The following is a 17,795-nucleotide window of genomic DNA, read 5'->3' as shown; positions in this document are numbered from 1 at the left end:
CTGTCCCATGAATGAAAAAGATAAAAGAATGAGTGGGTGAGTGAGTGCATAATGAATAGACTTCAGCAGAATCTGTCTATGTGGCTCACTCTTGGGTCTTCATGGGGTGGTTGGGTCATGAGAACCAGGGGGTCAAGGAAAGAGGGAGATGACCAGGGTGTGCCAGCTTGGCGGGGTTGTGTGGGAGGGGGGCGCTGTGCTGCTGGTTATGGGGAAATCAACCCATGAAAGCATAACCAGCCTTTGACCCCCTGCCCTGGCACCTCATGACCTTGTGTTCACATGGCTTCCTCTATGGCCTTCTTATCATATTGCTAACAGCCCTAACTGGTGAAAAGGAGTCACTTTCAGAGAGGGTTGGGCAGTGGCTCCTCCCCAGTTAGCTACTGTACTGCAAGTGCCCGATAATGACTATGACATAAATGTGCCTAGGCCCCTGCCTGGGAGGGAGAGGCTGTTTACTACTGCCCCTTGTTTTGCACACTGATCTTTGGGGGTTGCAAACACTGGCACCTGTCCTCAGGGTCAACACCAGGGTCTGTAGCAGAGTGGCCATGACTTTGATGAAACTGAGACCTGCAGGAGTGTGGCACACTGCAAACTGGAAATGGCCCAGCCCACTCCCCTGGGCCTCCGGGGTGTGGCTGTGGCCAATTGTAGATTGCTCTTTTGCTGGGGAAGAAGGGGCCTGGGTGGCAGCTGGGTACCAGCCACTGGGCCGGTACCAGGACCTGGTCCTTGGGTGGGGTAGAGCGCTACCTTTGTGGGAGTGGGGTGGCTTTTCTTGCTTCTGGCTGATGGGACTAAGAAGACTGGGAAAGAGGACGTGCCTGAGTGAGGGCAGGGGAGGTGGCAAAGGAGCTGCCAAGGCCCAATGCATCAGGGGAGCTGGAGCAAGCTGGAGCCAGGGACCGACAGCTTTGTGCGTTTGAGATAGTAATTTGCAGATGGTTCCTGGTTAGCGGCAGGGTCTCTGAGGCGGAGCCTGGGTCTTCGTGTAGCATCCTCCGGCCTGGGTTCCCCGGCGGGTCAGAGCAGCTTTGGGGCGGGGCCGAGATTGACCCCTGCTCGGGAGGTGCCGGGATGCCTCTCCCGCGGTGATGCAGAGGGGAATTTGCTGACAGTCCCTTGCCACGTGGGACTGGCTTCGCCCGGCCGGCGAGGAGGAGGACCCGCTGGCAGTCTCCTCCCAGGTGGGGAGCGTGGAGCCTGTCACCACCGCCTGGCGGCCTGAGCGCCGAGCCTGGGGCTGGGGCCGAGTGCTGAGGACGCAGATGTGGTGAGCACTCGAGGCGGGTGCAGTGATCGGGGCTGGTCGGGCTGGGAGAAGGGGCGCAGGATGCAGGTCCCGCACGGGGAGGGGGCGGGGAAGGATTGCTTGTTTCTCTGCTTTCTGAGAGCTTGCATTAGGAGGGATGGGGGTAGGGGAGACTGCGCCACAGTCCCTTGCCACGCTGGCTGTCTCTAGCTGGTACCCAGGAAAGGGTGGCCTGAGCAGCCCACCCGGGAGGGCGTGGCTTTAGTAGATCGGTCTTCACTGGGTTGGGGGATGGAGGTGGGTAGGAGGCTTGCCCGGGGGTCCCCAGCCTCGTGCCTGACAGCCAGGTGGGAGTTACCGCTCTGGGCCACCCTCACTCCCACCCAGGGATTCCCCGGGGCTCTGCCGCCCACTCTCTAGGCTGGGACGGGAGGGGGCAGCCTGCTCTGCCATTATGGGTTATGACAACGTCACTACTGCGCTGCTGCTGGGCGGGCTGGGCTCCTGGGCCCCCAAAGGAACGATGCCACCTTTTCCCCATGTGCTTCCGAAGAAAGGCTCTTGCCTCCCTACTCGCCCTGGCCTTGAGAAAGAAACGTTGTGTTTGGATGAAGCTCCTAGGGAAACTGAGACCCAGGGGTGCTGGGGCTTGACCAAGGTCACTGAGCAGGCCTTACAGAGCTGGCCTCCAGGCACTGCCTTCATTGAATGCTCTCTGGAGGGGCAGGGGCCCTTCTTCCTCTGTAGACCCCTGGTCCTCCCCCAACCCCAGCACCCCATTTCCTCATCCCTGAGAAGAGAGGGAGTTGCAACTTCTGCATGGGGCTCCAGGGTGTCATAAGTGTGAGCAGGAATTAGATTGTCTGGGGACAGGAGAAAATTGCTCATGAAACACACTCATCTGAGCACAGTGGGTGTGAGCCTGTGCTGCTCTTGCGGATTCAAGGAAAGAATGAAAGTTGGCTTTGAGGGGAGGAAGGCCCATGCTGAGGGGGACGAGGGGATTAACTTTCTCCTTCAGCTCCCGCAGCGCTCCGGGAAGACGTGCTTTCCTGAAGAGGGTCCATCACTTAGCACCACTCTGTTATCATCTCATCCTCGTTCTCTCTCCGGCCCCTGTCCCTGGGATAAATGGGCTATGTTCCATCTATTGCCCTTGGAAGTGAACTTTGCCCTTAGAAGTGAATTCCCCTTGTTCTTCTCCCTGGGACAGATGCCCTTCCCTGGAGGGAAACTGAGGCAAGGAGAGAGCAATAATAGATTAGAGCCGGAGCCAGATGAGGAAACTGAGGTGTGGAGGGTGGAGTGATTTCTCCAGGTCTCTTACCTCCATGCAGGTCTCCTGACTCCCCAGCCACCAAAGGGCAGACTGGAGGTGCCTCTTCCCATCTTCTCACACCCCACAGTCCCAGTGCTGAGAAGCTGAGGCAGCAAGGGCCTCCTGACAGGTGTGGAGGAGGTTGGTGACAGGGGACAGCAACAGCATTTTCTCTGCCTTTAAGATACGTTTTCTAGGTACTTGGGAAGGAAGCAGCTTGAAGAGGGGAAATGAAGTCTTTTGGTTACATTCCCACCATGCCCCCACAGGGGATACACAATTTCTATGGGCCTATTGGAGCCAAAAGCAGACATCCCTCTGCCCCAGTGCCAGTGGCTGTGAGCAGAGCCGGGGAGTGGGGATCCACAGGTAAAGGGACTTCAGTATCTCTCTGACAGCATCTCCAATGGGAGGTTCGGCTAGCCCCCTCCCCTGCCCTCCGTTTACTCCAAGTGAAGCAGTTGCCATATGCCTGGCTTATGAGTTGCTACTTTTCAGATACCCTCTGAGCACAGCGTCCCTGAAGCTGGCCCCTGCTGGCTTCACAGGAGCCTTGGACTGCATGATGACCACCAGGAGCTACTGGGGTGACCTGTGGGAAGGGATGGGGTTCCCAGTAAACCAGATGGGAAGAGCTGCCTGTGGGGTGACCGTACAATGCCAGAGAGGAGAGGATCTACCCTACTGCATGGGAACCACATGTTCAACTCTGTTGCTGGGGTCCCCTTCTCCAGAAAGAGGCCAGGGCCCCATGTCCCAGGAAGCTGGTGGTATGCATCCCTCCCAGCTAGCAGAGACAGGGTCAGGCCTCAGAGAGGCCCCCTGGGTTATGAATGAGAACCAGACTTAAAGAGCAGAGAGCCTGGACCAAGTGCCTCTATTGACTGGCACTCTGCCCTCAGCTTCTCTACCCGATAGCTATGCATGAAAACACCTTCTCCAGATGGGTGGGAGCGCTTTGGAAACTTGTCAATGGGAAGTATTATTCCTGGAGTCTCCCATCTAGGTGGAAGCCGTCTGTTTCCTGCCTCGATGGGGGAAGCATGGTTGTTTCTTCTTCAGAGGATACCCTCTTCCTCTGTGGCCAGCCTAGGCCATCCTTCTAGGCTGGGAAGGCAGGTCAGCCCTCCCCAGCCCACTTCCAGTAGTGCTTGGAGCCTTGAGGAGTTTCCTCCCCTCACACCCAGCTGGTATTTCACATATTTAACAGGATGTTCACTCCGGTAAAATGTGGGTGTCTAGCGGCACAGAGGAGCTTCCACTCGATCTTAGCCAAAAGGCCAGGAAGCGACGGCACAGTGGAGTTTCTTACAGCTCTGTACCCTCCCCACTGCCTCGACTCTCGAATCCCACGAACTCTGCTCTGATTCTTCCTGGGAAGCGGCCGGTGGGAGAACCATAAAGATAACGAGCATAAAGTGCTGGGAGCTCTTTACACAGAGCGTCCAGTTTGCAGGAACCCACGTGGTGCTCAGGCCATGGGCAGGCTCACAAGCGGAAAGGCTGTAATGCAAGTGCTTAGAGGAAGTGCTCAGCTTCCAGTGAGATCAGCAGCTTTTAGTGCCTCGTTTTGCCTGAGGTGGGGCCCTGATGTTCACTCTTCTTCCCTCTCGTGGGAGAGCAGTGGTTTTCACAGCTTACACATCAGCATGGGTGGTGTAAATGGAACTCCACATTCTTGCCCATGAGTTGGCTGGTGCGACTCCTGCAAGGTAGGGTTACAGGAGGAGCTGAGATGAGAACGTGGGCAGCTCATGAAGTGTGGTGCGGCCTCGCTCTAGATCCATCTGCATTACTCAGGCCCAACCGAAGGTGGCTCTGAACAAGAACAAAGTGTGGCCAGGACTCCATGTTCTGTGTTTCTGGGGCAGAATAAGTACTCAAGCTGCCACGTTCCTTGCCAGCACCCCTGGGGCGGGTGCTGAGACATGCAGAGGTAGGGTGGATGGGGAAGGCGTGCCTTACTTTCACCTCCTGCCTCCTCCTACTCATTAGTAATGCTCCCCAAAGGGAACCTGAAGCATAGATCTGCTTAGAAAGCCAGGACTAAGACCCAAGTGTCCTGGGCTTCCACCTGCTTCTCCCAACCTTTCACTCTGCTGTTTGACACGAGCACCTTCAAGATGGGAAGAGCTGGGCTGGAGGTGGGTGAGTCATGCCCAGCCCTGTGCTTGTAGGCCTTCATTCCTGCCAAGCTAGGGCCTCTGGTGTTCTTAGAGGATCAGAGGCAGAAAGACCAGGCCAGCTTCCAGTAGGAAACCAAACTGTCTCCTCCCCGTTACTTAGTGGCCTAGCCAAGGAAGGTCCTGGAGACAGAAGCCTTCTCCTCACTCTGGCTGAGTCTTCTCAGCCAGGTGCATGCTGGCCTCAGGCCATGGGGTCCCAGTAAAAGAGCAAGTGACCCTAGGGTCTTCGGAGAGATAGATGGGCGAGATGGAGCTATGGCCAGTCCTCTGGGATATGGCTGTCTGTTGGGTTTTGGGTCTTGAGGCCTCATTGCCTTGCGGTATCTGAGTGGTAGTGATTTGGGCATAGGCCAGAAACGCTACAGAGGGCAATGAAACACACACCCAGGGCCTTGTGGGGAAATCAATCCTGCTTTGATGGGGGCATGGGAGCACAGAGGACCTGTCACACATGGACGCGCTCTCTGGGGGGGGCACTCGGGAGCTACCTTTCCACTTGTTTCATTACCTGCTTATTTCACTTCCGCAAGTCCTCCGTTTGCAACATGGTGAATCCCCACCGCACAGAGCCACTGGGAGGATGGATGGGAGGAAGCAGAAAGGTGCCCAGCATAGTGCCTGGTGACCATGAGTCCCCTTCATTTTTCCATTTGCTCATCCCTCTGTCTACTGAGTGGCTGGCTGTCCAGGAACCTCTGGGATGGCGACCATGGTTTTGTTTTTGTTTTTGTTTTAGTCTTGTTCTGTTGCCCACACTGGAGTGCAGTGGCACTATCTTGGCTCACTGCAATCTCCACCTCCCAGGTTCAAGCGATTCTCCTGCCTCAGCCTCCCGAGTAGCTGGGATTACAGGCGTGCTCCAACACATCTGGCTAATTTCTTTGTATTTTTGGTAGAGACAAGGTTTTGCCATGTTGGCCAGGCTGGTGTCGAACTCCTGACTTCAAATGATCTGCCCGCCCCAGCCTCCCAAAGTGCTGGGATTACAGGAGTGAGCCACCACGCCCAGCCAGACCATGCTTTTTTGTGACACCAAACGATGTCAAACAATGGCTGACCCACAGTGTCAGCTGCTCCAGGCACTATTACAACTGAACTGTCCCCTTCAAAAAGGCTTCAGGCCATGCATGGTGGCTCATGCCTATAATCCTAGCACTTTGGGAGGCCAAGGAGGGAGGATTGCTTGAACCCAGGAGTTCAAGACCAGTCTGGGCAACACAGAAAGACCTTGTCTCTACAAAAAAGTAAAAAAAATTAGCTAAGCCTGTGGTTTCAGCTACTCAGGAGGCTGAGGTGCAAGGATCACTTAAGGCCAGGAGGTTGAGGCTGCAGTGAGCTCTGATTGCACCACTGCACTCCAGCCCAGACGACAGAGCAGACCCTGTCTCAAAAACACAAAGCAAAACAAACAAAAAGGCTTCACATCCCTGAGGACCTGGCAGAGGGGGAATCTTCTCAGAACCAGAGGGTGTGTGTGTGTGTGTGTGTGTGTGTGTGTGTGTGTATGTGTGTGTGTGTGGTATGGGCAGGGAGTGTCCTTTCATACAATGAATAAGCTGTTGCTGGACCAAGGATCCCTCCTTGGCTGGGGCCTCATGTGCCCAGGCACGTCAGCTAGGCCTGGCTTGGGAAGACTTTCTCAGGTACCAGAAGAACCAGAGCCTGAACAGTGAGCCTGGCTTGAGGCCCTGGAGCCACTCAGCGACCTCACATTCCCTGTCATTACTTTTTAATCCTCTCCACGCCTTGGGAGAGAAAGCAGGTCTGAATCGCCCGCTCAATAGATGAGAAAGCTGTGGCTTGAGAGGTTGTGACAGCCACAACCACACTCACACACCAAAGCAGCAGAATCCAAATGGGGGTCATGGCCAGTCTGTGTCCAGGGGAGTCATCTGTGCGCTGTCCTCCCGAGCACAGCTGACACATCCTGAGCTCACCTCCTACTGCTGGGGCTGGTGGTTTTGCTGAAGTTGCTTGAGACAAAAGAACTTGGAAGAGAAGGTTGTGCGTTTCTCCCTTTCCCCTCCTCTGGGCAGGGCGCCCAGAGCGGGTTCTGCTGAAGGACACCTCGTGTCATGGGAACAGGGAAAGTGGAAGGCTAGGATTCCCATCCCACCCCCACCTAGGTTCCAACGGGCTGAGCCAAAGCAAAGGAAGGGGACCTGGCCTAGCCAGGCCCAGGCTCCACACTCCATGGAGGGGCTCCTTGGGGCTCTGGGCCAGGCACATACATGCAGCTTGTGCTGCATGGAGCAAGGGACAGGAAGCCCCTGGCTTGGGTCACAGAGCTGCCAAGTGGAGAAGCAGAAGGAGCCCCAGTCCCAGCACCCTCCTGTGTGGCTGAGGAGGGAACCCCCGCCAGAGCAGCCCTGATCTGTTCCCAGAAACAGAGGAGCAGAAGCGATCGGGAAGAGCAGGCTTTCCAATCCAGCCCTATCCCGGGGCCTGGTGTCCCCGTGACTCTGCCTACTGCCCCTGGGAGTTACTTTTGAGGCCACTCTGGCCCAAAGCCTGCCATTGAAGGCTCATCTTGGAGTAAGCCTGACCTGCCTTCTCCAGTGAGGCTCCCTTCCTACACGCTATGCTCCCACTTAAGGGTTATTTGGGGGGCGGGGGAGTGTCAGATGCCCTTGAAGTTTTTACAAAATACACATGCCTAGGTTTTCTGCCCCATCTCACCTCAGCTTGGCTGAGAACCATTGCTCTGGCAAATCAAACGTGCCCTGGGCTGTCTGAACCACCACCCCTCCCCATCCCAGTCCTTGCTGTTATCCCTATCCTCATCTGTTCGGTCTTCCTTCCCTTCAAAGACCAATTCAAATGCTATCTCCTTGATGAAGCCCTCCCTGGATCTCAGCCAGATGAGATCTCGACAGCCTTGAATGCCCTTAACACACTGAGTCTATCTCTTCTGCTAGAGAGTGAGCTCATCCTTTCACTTACCAAGTATTTGTTGAGTGCCAGTCCCATACGCCCTCCAGTGATTCCTGTGGAAGGGGTTGGGTAAGCAAGGAAATGGCTTAGTGACAATAGCTTGAGAAAAATAATAACATTCTGTGAAAATAGCAGTACAAAGCTCTGCAAGACATTCTGGGAAGGTCTAGTAAAACTGAACGCGTATGTGCTTTATGACCAATGGTTTCACATCTAGGTGTATATTACCTAGAGAAACTTACACATGTGCGTAATGAAACAGTTCCAAGAGTATCTAGGACAGCAATGCTTGAAATGCAAAAAAAAAAAAAAAATCTTGGCTGGATACTGTGGCTCATGTCTGTAATCCCAGCACTTTGGGAGGCCCAGGTGGGAGGATTGCTTGAGCCCAGGAGTTTAAGACCAGCCTGGACAACATAGCAAGACCTTGTATCTACTAAAAAAAAATTAGTCAAGTGGGGTGGTGTGTACCTGTAGTCCCAGCTTCTTGGGAGGCTGAGGTGGGAGAATTGCTTGAGTCCAGGAGTTTGAGGTTTCAGTGAGCTATGATCGTGCCACTGCACTACAGCCTGGGTGACCAAACAGGAAAAAAAAAGAGACCTCAACCTCAATATCTGCAATAATAGAATAATGATTAAAACTGTGATACTGGGGCCAGGTGCGGTGGCTCACACCTGTAATCCCAGCACTTTGGAAGACCAAGGTGGGCAGATCACAAGGTCAGGAGTTCAAGACCAGTCTGGCCAACATAGTGAAACCCCATCTCTACTAAAAATAGAAAAGAATATCTGGGTGTGGTGGTGTGTGCCTGTAATCCAAGCTACTCAGGAGGCTGAGGCAGTAGAATCATGTGAACCTGGGAGGGCGACAGTGTGAGACTCCGTCTCAAAATATAAAACAAAAGAAAACAAAAAAATCTGCAATACTCTACAACAGTTAAACTATGTGTGATTGGGGAATTTTATTTTATATAAATTATAGCTTAGCAAAGCTGATATAAATGTCCAGACACATACAGATACATTCTGTATTAACATAAGTACATTTCAAAAACAATGCTGCAAAAAAAAGGAAACTGCAAAATAATACCATTAGTGAAAATTGAATTTTCTTTTTTTCCTTTTTTTCTTTTTGAGACAGAGTCTTGCTCTGTTGCCCAGGCTAGAGGGGAGTGGTGGTGCGATCTTGACTCACTGCTGCCTCTACCTCTCAGCCGCAGCCTCAAGCAATCCTTCCACTTCAGCCTCCCAAGTAGCTAGAATATAGGTGCATGCCACCACACCCAGCTAATTTTTTTTTTTTTTTGTATTTTTTGTAGAGATGGGGTTTCGCTATGTTTCCCAGCCTGGTCTTGAACTCCTGAGCTTAAGTGATCCGCCCACCTGAGCCTCCAAAGGTGCTGGGGTTACAAATGTGAGCCACTGTGCCTGGCTGAAAATTTAATTTTCATAAAAATCACAAAACAGTACTAGCTATGTTTTATGGATTTACTGATTTCTGTTGCAATGCCTACCAAGCTCATGCTTGTGGTGCCTTGGAGGGAGAAGGAGCTGAGACTGAAGGGGGAAAGGAAGGACTGCTAACTTGTAACACTTCATTTTCTTTTCTTTTCTTTTTTTTTTTTTTTGAGACGGAGTTTCGCTCTTGTTACCCAGGCTGCAGTGCCATGGCGTGATCTCCGCAACCTCCGCCTCCTGGGTTCAGGCAATTCTCCTGCCTCAGCCTCCTGAGCAGCTGGGATTACAGGCATGCACCACCATGCCCAGCTAATTTTTTGTATTTGTAGTAGAGACGGGGATTCACTATGTTGAACAGGATGGTCTTGATCTCTTGACCTCGTGATCCACCCGCCTCGGCCTCCCAAAGTGCTGGAATTACAGGCTTGAGCCACCGCACCCGGCTAACACTTCATTTAACAAAGAACAGCTGAAGCAAAAATGACAGAATGTTTACGTTTGTTAATTCAGGTGGTTTAAATGAATTTTTCAAAGTTGAAGAAAAGTAGTCTGAGATGTGGATGGAAACGTGCCCTCCCCCCACATCTCCCCCGGGAGTCAGGAAAGGGTCCAAGAGGAGGTGAGGGGTGGGTGTGAAGGACACAGGGAGCTGGCAGGTTTCACTGGGGTGGGGGAGTTGGGAAAACAGCTGTCGGTGCTTAAAGCCAGGGAAAACCTGTGCCGGCTCTTAGCACTTCTGAAATGTTTGTTGATTGACTGTTATCAAGCTGTCCCTCTGCCACCCTCTCATCCCATTCTCTGATTTCAGCCCTTCTATTTCTGAGTTGTGTACATAGTAAATAGGTTCCTGGGGGGCAAATCGTGTCATTTTATGATTTTTTAGAGATGAGATAATCTAATGGGGGTTCGGAGAGGATTGAGGCAAATATACAAAATTGAACATTAAAATGGGGAAATAGCTGCTGATACAGAGAAAACAGCAAGAATTATTATTATGATGATTGGTACTGTGTTTGGCCATATATAAATCCAGTTGAAAACCAGCTGAAACTTATGATTTTCTGGGAAAATGTAAATCATCAGTTTGACCTCAGGAGAAGTAGAAAATCCCAATAAACCAATAATCACTGAAAAAACTGAGTTTTCATAAAATTCTTCTCCAAAAAAACTAAGGTTTAGATAGCTTTTCGTTTCTATCAAACCTCCAAGGCACAGATAATGCCATATTATTTAAACTGCACCAACTACACCAAATCACATAGAAGGAGAGATTCTAAATTATTCTATGATGTCCGAACAATATGGATACCAAACCTTGACAAAAATAGCACAAAAAAGAGAAAAATAACTTTAAAATCTTGTGAATAGTGGTGCAAAATTCTTTTTTTTTTTTTTTTTGAGACGGAGTTTCGCTCTTGTTACCCAGGCTGGAGTGCAATGGCGCGATCTCGGCTCACCGCAACCTCCGCCTCCTGGGTTCAGGCAATTCTCCTGCCTCAGCCTCCTGAGTAGCTGGGATTACAGGCATGCGCCACCATGCCCAGCTAATTTTTTGTATTTTTAGCAGAGACGGGGTTTCACCATGTTGACCAGGATAGTCTCGATCTCTTGACCTCGTGATCCACCCGCCTCGGCCTCCCAAAGTGCTGGGATTACAGGCTTGAGCCACCGCGCCCGGCGCAAAATTCTTAAATAGCAGTAAATGCACTCACACAGCATTCTGTTAAAAAATGAATATACCACAAGCAAATGGGGCTATATTCCACAAATATAGACTCCATAGTAGAAAAACTGTTAATGTAATTAACAGCTCTTTTGAACTAAAAGCTCAAAAGAAATAAAAAGTCATATAAGCTGCCAGGCGAAGTAGCTTATGCCTGTAATCCCAGAACTTTGGGAGGCCGAGGCGGGTGGATCACTTGAGGTCAGGAGTTCGAGACCAGCCTGGCCAACACAGTGAAACCCTGCCTCTAAAAAAAAAAAAAAAAAAAAAAAAAAAAAGTCATATAAGCAACTTCATAAGTGCAAAAAATAAGTCTAAAATGCATTTGAAAAAATTCAACATGTCTCTGATTTTAACTCTTATTTCATAGGACTAGATGGATATTGCTTAACATGATTTTGTGTATGCCTGTGTGTGTTTGTGTGTGCATGTGTATTCAGACACACGAGGAAAGAATGATCACCACTATTGTAATTCTTTAACACTGCTCTATAAGTACAAGCCAACGCAAATTTTGAAAATATATGTTATAAAAGTGCTAAATTTATCAAAATTGTAGGTGATAAGATTGACCAACTGGAGAAAAAAGAACAAAACAGAAAAGAGTTTTTTTTGTCAACTGAAAAAATATAGAAATAATAAAAGAATATACCAACATGATCAGTAATAACTATTAGAAACAAAAATGTATAGCTTGTCTGTATATAAGCATTAACCTCTTTTTAAATTTAATGGAAGAGATTTAAAATATTAGTAAAAGTACTAAAATAACCAGTACTAAGCCTAATTAGAGGTAGCAGGAGCAGCTCTTAAAACTGCTCCTTCATTCTTGATTCCCTGGCACTTGGATCAGGGCCTGACACATAGTAATAGATATGTGTCAAACGATGGAACTGCTTCATAGATTGATAAACAAAGCACACTAAAAGTCATCACCATCAAATAGTAGGTCCCTTGCGTGGTCACTGTCCTATCCTTTACCTGTAGCCTAATCTACAGGTAAAGCATCTAGCTTAATCTATGGGTAAATGATCTATCCTGTACCTGTGATCTATCCTGGAGAATGTTCCGTATGTGCTTGAGATCATGTATATTCTGCTGCTGTTTGGAGGAGTCTTTTGCACATGCCTGTTAGGTCCAATTGGTCTGTAGTATTGTTCAAGTTCTCCATTTTCTTGTTGATCTTCTGCCTGGGTGTTCTACCGCTACTGAAAGGAGAACTGAAATCCCCAATTATTATTTGTCGATATTGCTTTGTATATTTGGGTGCTCTGCTCTTAGGTGCATATATATTTATAATTGTTATATATTCCTGGTGAATTGACCCTTTATCATTATGTAATAGTCTCCTTTGTCTTTCGTGGCAGCTTTTGACTGATATAAATATGGCCATCCTTGCTTTCTTTTGGTTACATTTGCATGGAATAAGTTTTTTCATTCTTTCACTTTCAACCTAAGTGAGCCTTTACTTCTAAGGTGAGCCTCTTGTGGGCAGCGTATATTATTTGTATCTTTCTATACACTTTAGCTGTAATAACTCATTTAATCTTCATGATAACTCCATGCAGTTGGCATTATTGTTATCTCCATTTTTAGGTGAGGAACTGAGGTGCAGAAAGGGTAGGCAAAAGACATGAATGACAATTGGCAATACACATGACAAGAAGTTAATTGCCTTACTTTAGAAAAACTTCTTTAAAAGGTCCAGTAGAGTAGAAATTTGAGCCAAGCACTTGACTCTGAGTTCCTGCTCTTTGTTTCCATTCTTCTACGTAGTCAAATTGGGATTCTGAATTTAGAGGGAGGATTTTGGGTTGGGAGCAGGAAATGGATTATTCAAACATGACTTTAGGACCACTGTGTAGCCCTTTGAAAAAAATAATAAAGCTGTGTCCTACCACAATCCCTACACCAAAATAAATTCTAGAGGTGGCAAAGATTTTTTTTTTTTTTTTTTGAGACGGAGTTTCACTCCTGTTACCCAGGCTGGAGTGCAATGGCGCGATCTCGGCTCACCGCAACCTCCGCCTCCTGGGTTCAGGCAATTCTCCTGCCTCAGCCTCCTGAGTAGCTGGGATTACAGGCACGCGCCACCATGCCCAGCTAATTTTTTTGTATTTTTAGTAGAGACAGATTCACAGAAATTGACCAGGATGGTCTCGATCTCTCGACCTCGTGATCCACCCGCCTCGGCCTCCCAAAGTGCTGGGATTACAGGCTTGAGCCACCGCGCCCAGCCAGATATTTTAAAAAGAAAGAAAAGAGCTCAGTGTCGTAATGTGTGCCTGTAGTTGCAGCTACTTGGGTGGCTGAGGCAGGAGAGTCACTTGAGCCCAGGAGTCCAAGCCCACAGTGAGCTATGATTGTGTCACTGTACTCCAGCCTGGGCCATAGAGTGAGACCCTGTCTCAAAAACGAAGATGAAAGAGGAAGAGGAGGAAGAAGAAGAAGAAGAGCAGGAAGAGGAAGAAGGAGAAGAAGGAGAAGAAGAAGAAACCTTCAACAATACAAGTGGAAAAGATGGACAAATACTTTCATGATTCTTAAATGGGAAAGGCTTTTTAAGCAAGTCCAAAAGCTGCCGTAAATAAAGTCAAAAGAGATGAATGACAATTTGCAATACACATGACAAGAAGTTAATTGCCATAATTTAGAAAAACTTTAAAAATCAATAAGACAAATTAGAAAGGACAGAAGCAGGCAATTCACGGAAAAGTAAGTGCAAAGGCCAGTCAGTCAATAAACACGAAAACACGTCTGTCCTTTTTGACAACTGAATTACAAATCGAAACAAGATACCATTTTTAAACTCACTGTCAGAATCTAACAGTCTGACAATCCACACAGTGTGAGGATGGAGAAAAACTGGCACCCTCATGAGTTGCTGGGGCAGAGCTAACAGGTTTACCCTCATTGCAGGGCAACTTAACAATATCTACCAGAATGTTAGGTTCACGTAAGTTTTGACCCAGGGATATCCTCTAGCTGGCCTCACATATGTGCACAAAGATACAGAGTCAGGGCGGGCACGGTGGCTCATGCCTATAATCCCAGCACTTTGGGAGGCCGAGGCAGGTGGATCACCTGAGGTCGGGAGTTCGAGACCAGCCTGATCAACACGGAGAAACCCTGTCTCTACAGCTCACGGCTGTAATCCCAGCACTTTGGGAGGCTGAGGCAGGCGGATCACCTAAGCCCAGGAGTTTGAGACCAGCCTAGGGAATAAAGTAAGACTTCATCTCTACAAAAACTAAAAAATTAGCCAGGCATGGTGGTGGGCACCTGTGATCCCAGCTACCCAAGAGGCAGAGGCGGAAGGATCGCTTGAGCCCAGGAGGTTGAGGCTGCAGTGAGCTGGGATCATACCACGGTACCCCAGCCTGGGCAACAGAGTATGAAGCTGACTCAAAACAAACAAACAAGGAAACACAAAGATGTTCTTTACAGCTTTGTTTGTGCAGCAAAAAAATGTAGAAATAACCTAAATATCAATCAACAAGGACAGATTCACAGAAATTGTAGTGCATTGGTTCAGTGGAGCACTATGAGCTATTAAAAGAATGGAGGGATCTGTCTGTGCTGTATGCAGAGATGTGTGATGTATGTTAATTAGCAAAGCAAATATAAGTACTGGGAATATGTTCCTGGTTGGGTTTAAAATAAAGATGCAGGCATAGAGATATATATATTTCTATATATATGTATGTATGTGTGTGTGTATGTGTGTGTCCACATTTCTGAAAAAAATTCTTAAGGAAAATTTAGGAAACTTGATGATATTAATTTTGGAGAGTGGGGCATAGGTCTGAGATGGCAGGGACATCCATGCTATATATCTTTTCTCTTTCTTTTTATTTTAGAGACAGGCTCTTGCTCTGTCACACGTGCTGGAGTGCAGTGGCACTATCGTGACTCACTGCAGCCTCGACCTGCTGGGTTTAAGCAATCCTCCCACCTCAGCTTCCCAAGTAGCCGAGACTATAAGTGGACACCACCACACCCAGCTAATTTTTTTTTTCTTGATACTTTTTGTGGAACCAGGGTTTTGCCATGTTGCTGAGTTTGGCCTCATGGGCTCAAGCGAACCTCCCACCTTGGCCTCCCAAAGTGCTAGGATTATAGGTGTGAGCCACCATGCCCAGCCGAGATTTCATTTTCACTGTGTATTATTTTGAATGGTTTGATTTTTTTCCTAAGCATGTTATTTTCAGAATTTAAAGAGCATATTGAAAGCCAGGCATGGTGGCATGTGTCTGTAATCCCCGCTACCCAGCAGGTGGAGGCAGGAGGGTCGGCTGAGCCCAGGTGTTGGAGACCAGCCTGGACAACACAGTGAAACCCCATCTCAAACAAAACAAAACAAAACAGGAATATTTATTTAACTGGGGAGAACTGGTATTCTCCCCAGTTAAATTGCCTCACCCTGAACTTCGTTTTTAAATTCGTTTCTCAGTGAGTTCACCTCTTCCTGCATTCACAATTTCAAATGTGGACGGGCCCAAGAGATCACCCCCAATCTTTATTTTGTCCATGAAGAAAATGAGAGCTAGAGAGGATTTAGCAAGCAGCCGGGGCTCCCTGGCTGCAGAGATCGGGCTCCTGTGATGCTGCTTTCAGAAAAGGGACCGACGACTCCTTTATGCGGATTATATTTGGGCTTGTCTGCCCTTTTCCAGTGTGTCGTCAGTGCCCTGAGTCTTACTTCATAGGCACCCATGTGGGGAACTTGTTAAAATGCAGGTTCCCAAACACCCGCCTGGAGATTCAAATTCAGTGGATCAAGGTAGGGCCCTTCCACCTGCATTTTAGCAAGCCTTCCCTGACAGATGATTCTGAAGTAGGTGATGTCTATGACCCCTTTGGCCTCCCCCAGCTCAGCCCTGCTGGCATTGTCTGTGCCTTTAGGCTGAACCACACCAGTAAGGGAAAGTGGGGTACTCCAGCTCAGCAGGGGAAGTGACAGAGCTGGTGCCTGGACTCCCAGTATAATGCTCTCCCCACAGCTGCTACTCACTTGGGATGAATGGTCACTCCCAGCCTACCTACCCCAATGGTGGGCACTGGCTGGCCTGGATTTGGAGCTGGGGCAGGGTGGGGGTTGTGGGTGCATCTGGGGTACCTCTCACCCCATCAGAACTCCCCAAGGCAGGCCTTGTGGGAGATACTGACAAGCGTGTTGGAGCTGGGAGGGGCTTGGCCAGCTGGGGCTTGGGGAGGAGCTGCAAGGAAGCCAGGGAGGACTGGGATGCATGCCCGCTTGCACTGAGAGGGTTCTCTTGTGCCTGTGCCATAGAGTCTTGGAGGAGCCTCCCTCGGGGTCAGGAATCGAGCGGGGACACTCAGAAGCACCTTTTCCTGGGGACTGATCAAGAGGAGGGAAGGTCCTGTAACAGCCCAGAGGCCACGTGGGGCCCAAGCCCCAAACCTCAGCTGCTGCTCCAGGTAGGTGCCCCTGGCATCATCCCACCACCCATCACGGCTAAGCCCTAGTTCTAGCTCCCCACCTTAAGCCTGGGAAACATGGCCACCCCGGCCATCCCATGGCCTGCAGCTCTCCAGCCAGCACTTGGGCAAAGGCCCTCCCTAAGCCTTCCTAAACCCACAACCTGCCAGGACGAGGGCGGGTAAAGCCTAACCCCCTTCCGAAGGGCACTGTCCCAGGTGACCCTGCTCATGAGGCCTGGGAAGGGGCAGAAGACGCTCCGGCTTTGGTTAGGGTGTCCTCTGCCCCCTGGAAATGCCCCCGGGCCTGAGCTGCTAGCTGGGCCCCCTGGTGGTTCTTGCCCAGCTGACTTTCATTGACACTGTGTCAATGAATTTCTGTACTGGGGCAAGCCCAGAATCCGACCAGACACGGCTCTTCCAGGAGTTCCCTAACTCTTGACACTGTTTCCTCTAGGAAAGGATTAAGACAGAGGGTATCTTCACAGACTGCTAGAGCTGGAGACCTTAGCGGTAGAATCCAACCGTAATCTCTTTTTACTTCTCAAGCATTACTTACATCAGTAGTGTACTTTCCAGTGTTGTGGTTGAACATCTCAGAGGAAACAGGTGTAATCTCGTCAAAACAGCACGGGAACCCGTTTGGCTTTGGACAGCCCTTCCTGGGCCCAGGAGCCGCCCCTTGCCCCCAGCCCAGCCTGTGCCCACGCTCCTCTTGCTCTCCTTCCACCTTCCCAGCAACTCCTCCGCCTTTGCAAAAGAGACATTGAGAGTGGCTGGACATCCCAAGCCAGAAGATATTGAAGCTAGGTTAGCATCTAAGTGAGACTTTTCCCTCTTTAAGTAAGCAAATACATTAACAAATAAATCTTTGAGGAAGGATGAGAGAGTCCAGGAAGCTTTCCAGAGGAAGCTCTAACAGTGATAAGATTTCCCTGTTTGAGAGTGTCTTGAATCTCTCTTACATGAAAGAAGATGTTATCCTACATGGGCTGCTGGCCAAGAACACTGTGATTGTGGCTGTTATTGATAAACGTAATCCTAGATATAGTTCTTTACGTTGTCCCCTTTATAATTTTCTGGTCCTTTATCGGGAAACCCCTCCAGGGCAGGGAGCCTTAGCCACAGGCAGTGTTTTGCTGCTTTTCTTCTGGCTGTCCCCGTGACCCCAGCCCTATGCCAGACCCTTGTTCAAGATTACTGGGAGACGCAGTGGTGGAGCCAGATGGGTTCACATCCCAGCTCAACCAACTACTGGCCTTGTCATCAATAATGTACTTCTGTCTCTTTATCTGTGCAATGGGGTTAACAATAGCACCCTAGGGTGAAGATTAACTACGGTAATATCTGTGAAGTGCTTGAAACAACATCTAGCACCCAGAAAGTGCTTAACACATTTGATCTGATCATTGCAAAAGTCTGTTCTCTCCCAGCCATAGTCTGCTGCCAGATCAGCCTCCCTAAGGCACAGTGCAGT

The 17,795-nt window shown here is 49.5% G+C and overlaps 1 protein-coding gene across 3 annotated transcripts in view; it reads left to right on the top strand.

Annotated features, from left to right (window-relative positions):
• The window catches only part of TMEM63C (transmembrane protein 63C), a 137,861-nt gene that overhangs the window by 56,561 nt on the left and 63,505 nt on the right, over positions 1-17,795 (top strand). For 2 of the 3 annotated variants that reach the window (XM_074392940.1, XM_074392941.1), the window contains one exon: positions 16,170-16,318. The gene's annotated coding sequence lies outside the window, so the exon portion shown is untranslated. Of the gene's footprint in view, positions 1-232; positions 1,280-16,169; positions 16,319-17,795 lie in introns of those variants that run through there. The other variant, XM_003924585.4, reaches the window with a different exon arrangement.

Source organism: Saimiri boliviensis, chromosome 2 (genome assembly GCF_048565385.1).
Source record: "Saimiri boliviensis isolate mSaiBol1 chromosome 2, mSaiBol1.pri, whole genome shotgun sequence".
Classification (NCBI taxonomy): domain Eukaryota; kingdom Metazoa; phylum Chordata; class Mammalia; order Primates; family Cebidae; genus Saimiri; species Saimiri boliviensis.
The sequence above is the reverse complement of the archived record's forward strand: the minus strand, read 5'-3'. Positions and strand labels throughout refer to the sequence as shown.